Raw genomic sequence first — 12211 nt, 5'->3', positions numbered from 1 at the left:
AAAAAACAGGTATCATTTGTGTGTCTTTTTCTAGAATATGACACAAAACCTTACCCAAAGGGAAAACCTTCTACTGCCTATAAAGCCTGGTAATTTCTGTGACATGGAAATACCTCTGCATATTTGTTCATCAGTCTTTCATGTCTTTAGATTTATTTACAATTCTTTCTTTCTCTGCCATGGTAGTACTGTGAGCACAAATGTAAGTGTGCATAGCACAACATTTGTGAAAACCTTTAGCTCCCTTATTGTATGATTGCAGCCATTCAGGGTTTCATTTTCAACTTTGCCTCAGCTTTTCTAATATAGTTAATAACTTTTCTGTGTAACACCATATAAACATATAATAAAGAGGTTCTGAATTTACAGAAGTAGTATATTATCTATGTTGCAGAGTTTTATACATCTACACTTCAGTATCTGTAATATCACAGTAAATGTTATATGCTGAATCATCCAGTTACTATTCAAAAAGAAGTGATGTCTTGTTAGCTTAACTAACACCAATTCAACTGTGGCTATTCTAATTTTTGTGAAAAAGTCAGTACTTAGTGAGAAAAAACAAAGCCAATCTTGGAATAGTATTCTTGCAGTGATGAAGATAGATTTTTAACAAAAAAACCCTGTAATCCGACAGTTCCCTTAACACTGAAACTAAATGTGTCAACTGTGAGACAGGTTTTGAGAATGCACTCATGAACCCTCACTCTCCTACTCTTTGTCTCTGTGTGCATCTCACAGTTACTTCAGAATCAGGATCCATGTAAATCCCATTAAAATATTAGTAACGTTTTAACAACAATAACAACAAAATCACTTACAGTGCTAATAATACATTTTTCATGGTTTTGGGCTTGTGAGACACCATCATGAAGTTCAAAAATCTCTTTGCATAAAAAGATTGGTGCTTCAAATCTGCTGGCATCCTGTGAATTGTGAATATGTATTTCTATATATGTGGTCTATAGACTATTTAAGCTGTTTATATGTATGAAGATACTTTAAGTGGTTTTAGGTTAAGTCTTTAGTGAAGTCTTCACCTTTTCTGTATGTTACAGTAATAGTCATTTTTAAAGTTGTGTCACAGTTGTAGTTTAAATAAAGCTGAACGTTTGTGACTTGTTTTTCCCCAAGATTGCTGTTTCCCAGGCAGAACTATTGTCTGAGATGCTGTAAAGCTTCACTAAATATGGTGTCTGCCTGAGTCTGGCCGTAGCTTCTGTCTTCTGTCACAGTAATATGAGCAAACTGATGTTAAAAGTTCTGAAAAAGTTGGAGTTTCAACTTTTGAAAAAGTTGGAGTTTGGATACTATTTCTTATAGTATCACCTTGCCCCTAGCCTTCAAATTATTGAAGAGAATGTGCAGAATTGTTTGAATAAAATGCACAGGAATTATAGAATGAATCAGAATATCAAGTAGGCAATCCTTAACACCCAGAGTGCTATCTAGTGCACTAGCCAAACTGAAGGATAACCTATTCATTCTTTCATATATTTTAGTTTTGATTCTTCTGAGTTTTTTCTGGTTACAACAGGTCCATCTTCAGAGATTCATAAATGTTTCATTGCTCATATCCTTTGCACTCACTATAAAATAATGCCAATGTATTACTGTGCATTTAAGGGATTACACAGTTTTGCTGACAAATGAGGTCACTTTTGGAAGGCCACGGTCTCTAAGTTTCAGGATTTCTTTTGATAGCCTGATTGTATGTTCACAGAATATACTACTTTGAAGCCATCTATCTGTCCTTAACTATCCCACAGCCTTAGCTTATATCTAAGGTGCCACACACTTTCCATATTGGAGTGTAATTCTTACCCTGTTAAGGAAAATAAACTGACTTCTCTTACTACTGTTCACTTCACAACTGTCCTCAACTATACCAAGATTATACTTGAAATAGAAGCTAACAAATCTGTCACCTGTCTCAACTGATGTCAAAAGCATAGTCCAAAAAAAATACTTCTGTCTATGTGTGTGTCTGTCTGTCTGCTCCTGTGCCCATGTCCTTTACTTGGTCAAGAAATAGTTTTACTCATTTTGCTGACAATATTTTACTACCAATAGATTTATGCTTTTCTGCTTGTCATAAGAGCTTGAAGGGGCACAGGGTCCCTAAAGGAAGCTGCTGGATTTTTACTAGACACACAAAAATATGTTAGACAATATGTTTCTAATTTTAATATGTTGAATAATACTTTAAATGCTACCTGATGAGGAAACAAGTCTCCTAAAGGCTTTTGTTACTTACTGCAAAATTCCCTCTGTGGAGTTTGAAAATGCATAGAGAGATAACATAACACAATATTCATATTAACCTCTCCTTAATGCTAGTTGTTTCCTGATAAAAACATTGCCTTACAAGAGACCTACTGCTCAGAAAAACTCATCCATAATATGCATTCAAATAAAGCAGGAGGTTTGAATCTGAGACATTTTAAAATTATAATCATGCCCTAGCTGGCCTATGTTTTGATGTATTTCTTGGAGCTGAGACCAAGAGAAGGGAATTTGCAATGTTTTGTCTAAACGGTTCCTGGGGTCCCCACCAGCATTATCACTCCACAGGTTAGAAGCTGGCTCAAATGTGAAATTCCAAACAGTTCTGACAAATAGTCTTTAGGAAATTGTTGAGGATAAACTTTCACACTTGCCTATTTTTTCAAGTAGATCTGTAGGTATTTTTTGTGTGTTAAGATACACTACCGGTATCTTGGGGAGGTGAGTTTTTTATGAAAAGCTCTCAGCTCTGTTTAACATTTAAAACAATGTTAGTCTCAAAACCCCAGTATATTCAGCTTTATATATTCAGCAGAAATCTACAAAGCTCTATTAGGAAAAATTTCATAGTAAGTCATTTTTGGACAAAACCACAAAACAATATCATGTGTTTCATCTAATGAATATTTCATGCTAAATGCATAAACAGTCTTAGAAGCAGGGGCAAGAAATTAATAACTTCTTTCCAGTAAGTGCCCTCACTGAGGGGTCACCAGATCTTGTTTCTTAAAGGACTGTTTGATCCCATAAATTCTGAACTCTCTCCAACACAGTGTCAAGATTTCAAGAGGAACACGCAGGTCAGGGTATTGCCCCAGGCTGCTGGAAATATGGATCTGTCAGTGAAAGAAAATTGAACATGGGTAAGTGCTATAAAAAGGGGATGGGAAGAAGCATTGTTATGCTCTCTTTCTCCTCCTGTGATTTAAAAGAAATAACTCATACATGCACCTCTGAGTGTCCTTCTGTCTGTCTTGAAGAGAGTAGCAGTAGTAGCTGAAGTACATTTTCAAATCATAGAATCACAGAATGAAGCTGGAAAAGACCTCTGAGGTCATCATGGAAACATTGAAGTGTGCTGAAAATAACACCTGGTGCCAACCTCAGGGTTCGAGCTTACAGCCATTAAATCCTTCATCTTGGGTTCAGTTCATGTGGTGCAGTTTTGGTAGCAGTGGAGTGGCCCCTTGAGTGGCTCCTGTGAAAAGCTGCTGGAACCTCCTCTGGCTCCAGAATCCATCCCCACCTCTGGCTAAGGCTGAACCTGTCAGTGTCAGCAGCTGTGCCTCTAGGATTAACATATTCAAGAAGGGAAAGTGAATTGCTGTAAAACCTGCACGGCACAGGAGAGAGGGAGGTGAGAGCAATACCAAAACAGAGATACCAGGGTTGGTGAGGGAGGAGGGAAGAGGGGTGTCCAAGCAGTGCTGTGGTGAGTTGGCAGGCTGTTCCCCTGCAGCCCATGGAGGAGCAGCCCATGAAGGGCTACAAAGGAGCAGATGTGGATCTGATGCTTTGCCAGAGGAGGTGACTGTTTCCAGAGCAGCCTTGACTTTGTGGGCAGCCCAGGCTAGAGCAGTTCCTGAGGGAGGGCACCTGTGGGAGGGGTTCATGAAGGACTCCCCTGTGGGAAGGACTCCACGATGGAGCAAGGGAAGGCTGTGAGGAGTCCTTCTACCTGAGAAAAAAGGAGTAGCAGAAAACAATGTGTGACAAATGGACCATAAACATCACTCTTTGTCCCCATGTGCAGCTGCGGGTGAGGAGGTAGAGATGTGGGGAACCAAGTAATTTGGGCCCAGGAAGAAGAGTAGGGTTGGGGTAGGTTGTTTTTAAGCTCTGGCTGTTTTCTCTCTGTCCTGCTCTAATTTGATTAATGATAAATTCAACTGATTTTTTCCCCAAGTCAAGTCTGGTTTGTCCATGCCATAACTGGTGAGTGAAACTCTCCCTATCCTTGTCTGGACCCACAAGCTTTAAGTTGGATTTTTCTCCTCCCCATCCCACAGTGGGGGGAGCAGTGAGGGAGTGGATGTCTGATTGTTTGTTGCCTGCTGGGCATAAACCATGACACACCTCTAGGATCAATTGCAATGCTCACCTTCCCAGGGCAAGTGTCTTTTTGTTTTACCTAACACAAAGCCTTTTGAGACTAACCTAAATCTCTTCACTGATTGCAGTGAAACTTTGATGTTTGTTCCCTAGGTTGTGCTTCTAAACATGGCATTTAAGGATCTTGGTTAAGTATATAATTATTGCTATAATTATTAATTATATAATTATTGCTCTCTCCAAATTACAATAGATTTTGCCTGTATACCACATTATCTATTAATTTTAAGACTGTGATTTTCATAGGAAGTTCTCTCTGTGTTATACCCACACCAGTGTTTATTCACATCAAAAAGAATACAGCAACTCTTTGCTAATATTGAGCCCAAGTTTTATGGGGGATGTTATTGTCTGCCAGAATTTTACATAAGGACTTCCTATAACTTGATTGCTGTCTCAGGATCTTCATAATCTGACATTATCTTCCTTTGTTTTAGCTATTTCTCTATTCCAAGTCTCCAGCTGGAAAGCTCATTGTCCTGAAAGCTGGATCGCAGTACCCCACTTGTAAGTCTGCAGAAAAGTTTTTATAGTTGAGGCCCCATAAAAAGCAATGGTTTTCATGGGCTCAAAACAACAGCTTTAACTGTACTAATTTTAGAAATGAGAAAGCAATGAGTGGCCAGAGCATATTTTTCCCCTTCTTATTATCTCCTTCCTCTCTGTTCTGTAGAAAAGAATTTGCCATGTAAAGATTTTTCACTTGGGAAATAAATTGTTCTATCATTTTGAATACAGGTAGGTATTTACTCTATGGAAAGTGTAGTTGCATCATACTTTGGTGTATGTTAGACCATTTCTCTTCATTTTCTTTGTTTTGGAGATCTTCTAACCTGATTTAAAAGAAAAAATTGGGAGCCTACAAAGTAGAAGGGCTTTATGCTGACATTTCTTGCACTCCTTCAGTATTTGGGTATTTTAGTTACTTTTTAGTAACTGCTGTTTGTCTTACACAAATTCTCTGCCTGAAACACACTTTTTTGTTATTTCTTTGTTTGTATCCTGTTTTATTATCTTTGACTACCTCATTTTTTAAAAAATTCTTCTGAAAAAATGAGCCCGCAAGCTCTTTACACCCATTCTTCCATGACAAGAGATTAAACATAGCACCTACTAATACAGTCTCATTGTCTTCCTTTGATTTGCTACCATATTGAAGGAAAGAAAAATTGGCCTATAACTGTGCTTGTGCTAAGGACTTTTATATTTACCAGCTCACCCCAGAGTGATGCTCATCTCTGAGAACAATTTTGCAGCATATTGTCATTAAGCCACTGCTTAATGCTTTCTGGAAAATGTTATACACCTCCGAATGCTGGCACTCCTTTTTAGACATGGCCTTAAAACAAAGGTCAGGAAGATAGTTTAACTGCTGCTTTGAGCCTGCCACACTAAAGCTGTGGTAAAGCAAATGACAGTTATCTGAGAAAACATACCAGTTACTTAATATATGAAAAAATCTGGGAAGCAGGTGAGCAGGGACCCACATGGAATCCCATCACTCCCAGAACTGGAGATAAAGAATGCTCCCTGAAAAAGAGTAGTTATCCTGAATTTTATTCAGGAAAACAATTCCCTTGTTTAGATTAGACTTGTAACAGTGTAATAGCCCAGCAAATAATGCTTTTATAATCACAGTGTCTCTTCTCCACACATGAAGATGCTGTGCGGGTCAGTGGTTAATCGCTGTAACCAATGCAGAACTGTAGGTGCAGGACTGCAGAAGGAAAATGCATCAGCCCTTAGCAGTAGCCTAGTACCATCCTGCAAGACCTTTGTCAGGCTTTTAATAATCACTCCTGTACAAATTATAAGGAGCAACATTTTCTTGATAGATTTTATCTTATCTTTCTCCACGTTAACGGCAGTGATTATATTAATATTAATATGGAATCGGACTGTTTCTGCGGTAAGTGGTATTGGAGATGCTAATTGTGGCTATTCATCTAGAGGTTATAGTACATAATCAGAAAAATGCTGACAAAGCATTTTCTGATATGACTCAAACTTTGGTTCTGTAGATTTATTGCTTCCATTCACAGGATATACCAAATAGATTATGTTCGTGGTTTTAAGAGCGTAATGATGCTGGATGGTAATTGATGCTTATTGTAAGAACTTGTAAAATATCTTCTTGATAAAGTGACCAAGGAGAGAGAGAATAAATACTGTTTTGTGAAGTTTTGATCAAACAAATCACTGAATATTCTTACAGTAATTTTTATGAACTACAAATTAATGGTGTGAAAAGTTCAGCAAATATATCTTTGGGAATAATAAAGAGGTGCCATTCTACACCACTGTTAATGATCTGATGAGAAAAATGTATCTTCTTACAGTAATATTTGGGCACAGTAGTTCCAAAGAACAGAAGTTGAGAAAGGGAAATGCATCATAAGCACCACTCAACATTTTTAATAGCACATTTTATCTTGTCTTCTAAGGTAAAAAGCTGAAGTCAATTTCACCAGCATCTCTTTACTTGGAAAAATTGTGAGGTGTTCAGAGAAGCAGCTCTAATGCCATTTTCTCTGGAGCTCCTAGATTCTGGGATGAGAATCTGTGTTAGTATTCTCTTCAATTCAGCATACATTATTATTATTCTCTATAGTTCTGGATTATTTTTTTCCCCAAAGAATTAGGTATCAATTAGGTATCACATTAGGATCATGATTGCAAAGAACATCTGACACATCCTTTTTCTCTTTTTTTTTTTTTTTTTTTTTAAGATATTAAGATATCAGATGAAAAGCAAGATACTGGAGATACTAATTTCAGTGGTTTAATTGCCTGAGTGCCTAGATGATTTGAAAACAGGTCATTTCTCACTAGTATCCCAAAGGAATCTCACTCATCATATACATAATTAAAACTTTTTAAGTTTGTTTTTTTTTTTTAGATGGAGATTAATAATTCCACAGCTCCCATATTGGTTTGCTGGCAAAGAAAACTAGCAATGAAAAATGCAAGAGCATCCTGCAGTAAAGAGATAGCCTTGTCCTATATGAAAAGGTATTTATATATCACATATAATTTTTAAATATTTTTTTCTGTTAGATACCGGGAAAAGGAGAGATGATAAAAGCAAAAATATGGTACCCTGGACACAGACTCTGCCCTGATGTCTCACCTTAACCATGGTGCAGCTGACACAGTTTGAAAGCCATCCTGACTCTGACTCAGACAGTAGCAGAGATCATAGAATCATAGAATCATAGAATTGGCTGTGTTGGAAGGGACCCCAGAGATCATCAAGTCCAACCTCTGGGATTCTTTTTGTAATATTTGGGTGCAGTATTAAAATTAATAAAGGAAAAAAACTCTCTTATTTCTATGTCTTTCAAGGAAAAAATCAGTGACAGGATTTAGAAAGCCTTTGCTTAGTAACTCTAACTCAGAAAGTTTGTTATTCATGAAGAATAAGCAAAGCACGCTCCCAAAACATGTTCTGCTGTTGACTGACTCCTGTCTTCCTTGAATCAAAACCCCTGTAAGCCGAAAGTAAACACAAGCATTATTGGTGTCAAAAAGGTATATTTACACTTTTGTGCCTACTCCTTGCTCCCTGACATGAGTTTAATGCTCCAGTGACTGAAAACCTTGATATCTTTTTAGTAAACTGATGATAGGAACATGAGACTCCTGTCTCATGCTGCAGTTGCAGGGTAAAGCCACGCACAGTGAAAATTGAAAGACTCCTTTTTGTTCTACTTTGAATTACTATATAATTAAAAGGTGGCGTTTTAATGAATAATTCAATATTAAATATGCTTCCAGTGAAGGTCACGTTTAAGTTCTATGACTTTCACTGAAACAGATTTAATCCACTAAGTACTTTGGAAAATTCCCTTATAAATCTGTTAAACACATTATTGTATTGACAAGTTATACTCTAAAAATTTAGTAGTAGCAGTTCCACTCAAAATTTTTCCAAATGAGGCAATTCAGGTTTGTTTTTTTATATATATTTTTTTTCTCATTTTCTTGACTGGCAATATAGATGGACAAAATAACTGGGTAAAATGTTATACTTTCATGCTTAACAAATATTGCAGAAAACCTCGTTACCATTTCTTACAAAGAATCACATTACAAAAACAGTTGGAAAATAAGAGGAAAACTTCTGTGAAACAGCCTATTTTAGTGAGGAGTAATCTTTCTCTACATGAGATATGATTACTGTCCCTGGAGATAAAGGAAGGGTACATCACATGAAGAAACTTCACCCTTGCCCTTGCCTCTCCCATTCCCTTTCCTTTCTCCCACCTGACTTCTGGTTTGACACCGGCTGTGCTAATGGCACACAGACACACACAGGCATAGACACACATCTCTTGTCTCAGGATCATAATGAGGCCAGAGCTGGGACAACACAGTGCAGGATGCTGTAGATGGACTATCTGGAAAACCATAGGATGGAAATTATGGCAGTAAACTCATTGTTTGCAGTTCTATATTGTTGGCTCCCAGCACTTGCAGAAGTGGTTTGATTTGTTGTAGAAACTAAATGAATGCAAATAAATACATCCTGTAAGGTGTCAGATATCTAAGTATATACTTTATATCACACACTCCTTTAAGTTCTGCAGTCTAGCAATGTAATATTGCAATTATAAACAGCTGGGTTTTAATACTGGGAAAACATAAGATGTTCATGATGTGAATTGTATTCCCTATGACACTTTTAACTTCTGAGCAAAGACTGTAAAATATTTACCATTGCATAAATGCATAATTCAAGACAGCTTATAATGCTATGCTTCTCTACAGCAGACATTTTAAAAATTCTCACTAGCCAGATACTTTGAAAATATGATTAATTTAAATGGTTAAAAAATTGGTGCAGATTTCAAGCCAACCCTTACCAGCTTTGGAAGATTATAAATACATACAGCAAAAAGAAATCAGAAGAAAAAAGTACATTGTGTGTAAGAATTCTTTTGAATCCTCCCATTTTACTTCATCTGTAGATACCCTGAAAAAACTGCAGTGTTCAGTCATGAAAATTGACTGTTTAAAGTCTGCAAAAAAAAAAAGCAGCTGAAAATGGAACTGAGAGCACAAGACACTCAAAGCCTGTTTTCTTCAACATCTCCTGCCAGTATTTTTATGCTTTTCAACTCAATTTATTATTATCTCTGAATATCTGTTAAAATAACTGTACTTGTCAACAGTAAGGAAGTAACTCCTGCTCCTTAGTAAAGGACCTAACAAAATAGGGGAAGTTGTACTCTTAGAGCCACACCTAAACTTGACTAAACACCCCAGTTTTTTGAATAATGATGGTCTGAAATTTTTTAAGCATTAGATTTGTTTGAAACTGTGAGTGTTCTTAAAGCAAGGATATCCTACTTTTAATGGGTCACATAACAGCTGGAGCTTTATATAAGAAGTGCATAATAGAAACGGGACAATTGATGAGCATTTTCTAATGTGGCTTGAGTAACTTGAATTACTGATATAATTATGGATATTTTATTATGTATAATTATCTGCACAAAGAGATAGTATAGTAAAGTCTGCCAAAGGGTTCCAGATTGTCTTTAATGTAACAATGGTTAGTACTTTTCTTTCATTAAGTACTTTCTTTTATGATGTACTTTATAAACGCTAATTAATCATTTCAGTACCTGTGTGAAGTGTATGAGTTATGAGCTTAATTGTAGCTGTGGGTTTTGTGACATCTACAGAAGGCAGCACAAGTCACAGTTTCCCCTGGCCACAGTAGAAGGACAGGAGGCTTCACAGGGCTGACCCTATAGGACAGCTCTGACAGGTTTGCTGATTTTAAAATCCTACTCTCAAGTGTGGTCCTTGTTCTAACAACTGGTGTAGCCCAAATAACCAATTTTGCTTAAATAACTATTCCAAGCTAGAAGTCCAGGAAGTTTTGCATTATGTAAGAAATGAAAAACTGGACTTGTACAAGAGCAACGAAAGGAATACAGTGGAAAAAGAAGTCCTTAAAACTGTTCCTGTAAAAAATGTTAGTACAATAATTTTGAGAAAATTATTTACATACAGACCAGACCACTGCCACACATTCACCATTTTTTACATCATGATGCAAGTAGGAGAAGCCAAAATAAGTTTGGTTCCCTGTTTTCATGTTTTAATATTAATTTGATTGTTTATGATATACTAATATACTGTTGGTATATTGAGCACATATATATAATGTTCGTCTGCAACTGGAGAGAGAAATAAATTGAAATAATTATTCAGTACAAATTTGGCTATGTCTGTATGTTTGTAACAGGTCACCCCTTGAAATTACTCATTCTGCAACTACTTTGTAGCTGTACTTGGGAATACAGCCTAAGTCGTTGCTGTCAAAATGGTAGCAAGAATGTGAATATTTTTAAATGTAAAAGAAAAGTGTGTACCAGATCATATTACATAGCGACATAGCTGAAGGCTAATAATCCAAAACATTATTCCAAAGTTATTTGCATCACTCGTTTATAACATTGCTCTTTGTATTCTTTGTTTGGTATTCAAAATGAGCAGCAAAATATTACAGACATTTTTTCAGACAATGGAACATAAATCCAGGTAAATTAATATTCCTTCCGGGAGATGATAGATAATGACTTGTGGTATGAAATTTGTGAAATTTAGGTAATTTGAATTAAGTGCAGACAGTTTGTTTCTGTGAACAGAGGGACCTCAAACTGTTCCCTTCCTAATTATTTTGTCTGCTTGTTTCATTTTGCATTCCTATTCAGTTTGTGACAAACTTATTAACATGGAAGACAGAAAAAACACATCTTTTCCAATTTCCTTTTATGTCTAAAATGCTCTGGTGAAGCAGAAAAATGTTCTGTATAGCAAATGGTATGAGCCTATAGATTTAACTTCCACTCATAAATATTTTATAATAAACCTTGTTCTTGGATATTTAATTTTTCTTTATTTTGAAAAAAACCCCATATGTGTTGAAAGTTTCCTTTGTCTCTTCCACTACTGAAGAAAATAACAGGTAAGCATTTTTGCTAAGATAAAAGCAGCTGAAGAGAATATATAATGCATTTCACATATGTTGCAGGTAGAAATGAAAACACTCAGCTTTTCTGAGCCTATGTGTGTAGAATCCATCACAACATTTTCAAGCCCATGACTCAGAGTGATGAGAAATAAATTGCTTATTTTTTGAGTGCTTGGTCACCCTGGATACCAGGTGCAGTCTCTTGCTTTCAGTATAAAAGCTGGATGGTGCTGAGAGGGCAGGGAAGGAGTCCTGTGCATCCCTTGCCCTGTGATGGCAGAGGAACTCATGCCACACCAGCTCTCAGTGAGTTTTCTTGGATTTCTCTTTTGAATTTCAGTCCCTGACTGAATCAAAGTGGCTTGAATGACTTAAAGCACACTTATCAATGCTTAAAAAAGGGTTAGATCCATTGAAAAACTCAGATGCAGTGAAAATGACATTTGTATTTTGTGCATGTGCACCCATAAGTTCATTATAGCATTTAAGTGAAGCTAAAAAAAGGTCAACTGATGCCATAAATTTAACAACAGATAAAAAAATAAGAAACATCAAACCTGAGAACATCTCTATCCACTTGACACATGTCTGCCTCATGCTAAACTATGTAAAACACTCGATAAAAATACCCAATATCTCTCAATAACCTAAAGTTACCTAATGGTAACTTTGATATATGTCCTAGAAGGGAAAAGATGTTAATAAGGAAAGTGATTGATTCTAAAAATCTGCAGTATTCTAGACATCTCCATACTAGACAAGAAGATATAAAACCTTTCTTTTATTTTAACAAATAATATACGAAGACAGCAACATTCATAAGAC

Source organism: Heliangelus exortis, chromosome 4, assembly GCF_036169615.1.
Source record: "Heliangelus exortis chromosome 4, bHelExo1.hap1, whole genome shotgun sequence".
Taxonomy (NCBI): domain Eukaryota; kingdom Metazoa; phylum Chordata; class Aves; order Apodiformes; family Trochilidae; genus Heliangelus; species Heliangelus exortis.
This window is presented reverse-complemented; position numbering follows the sequence as displayed.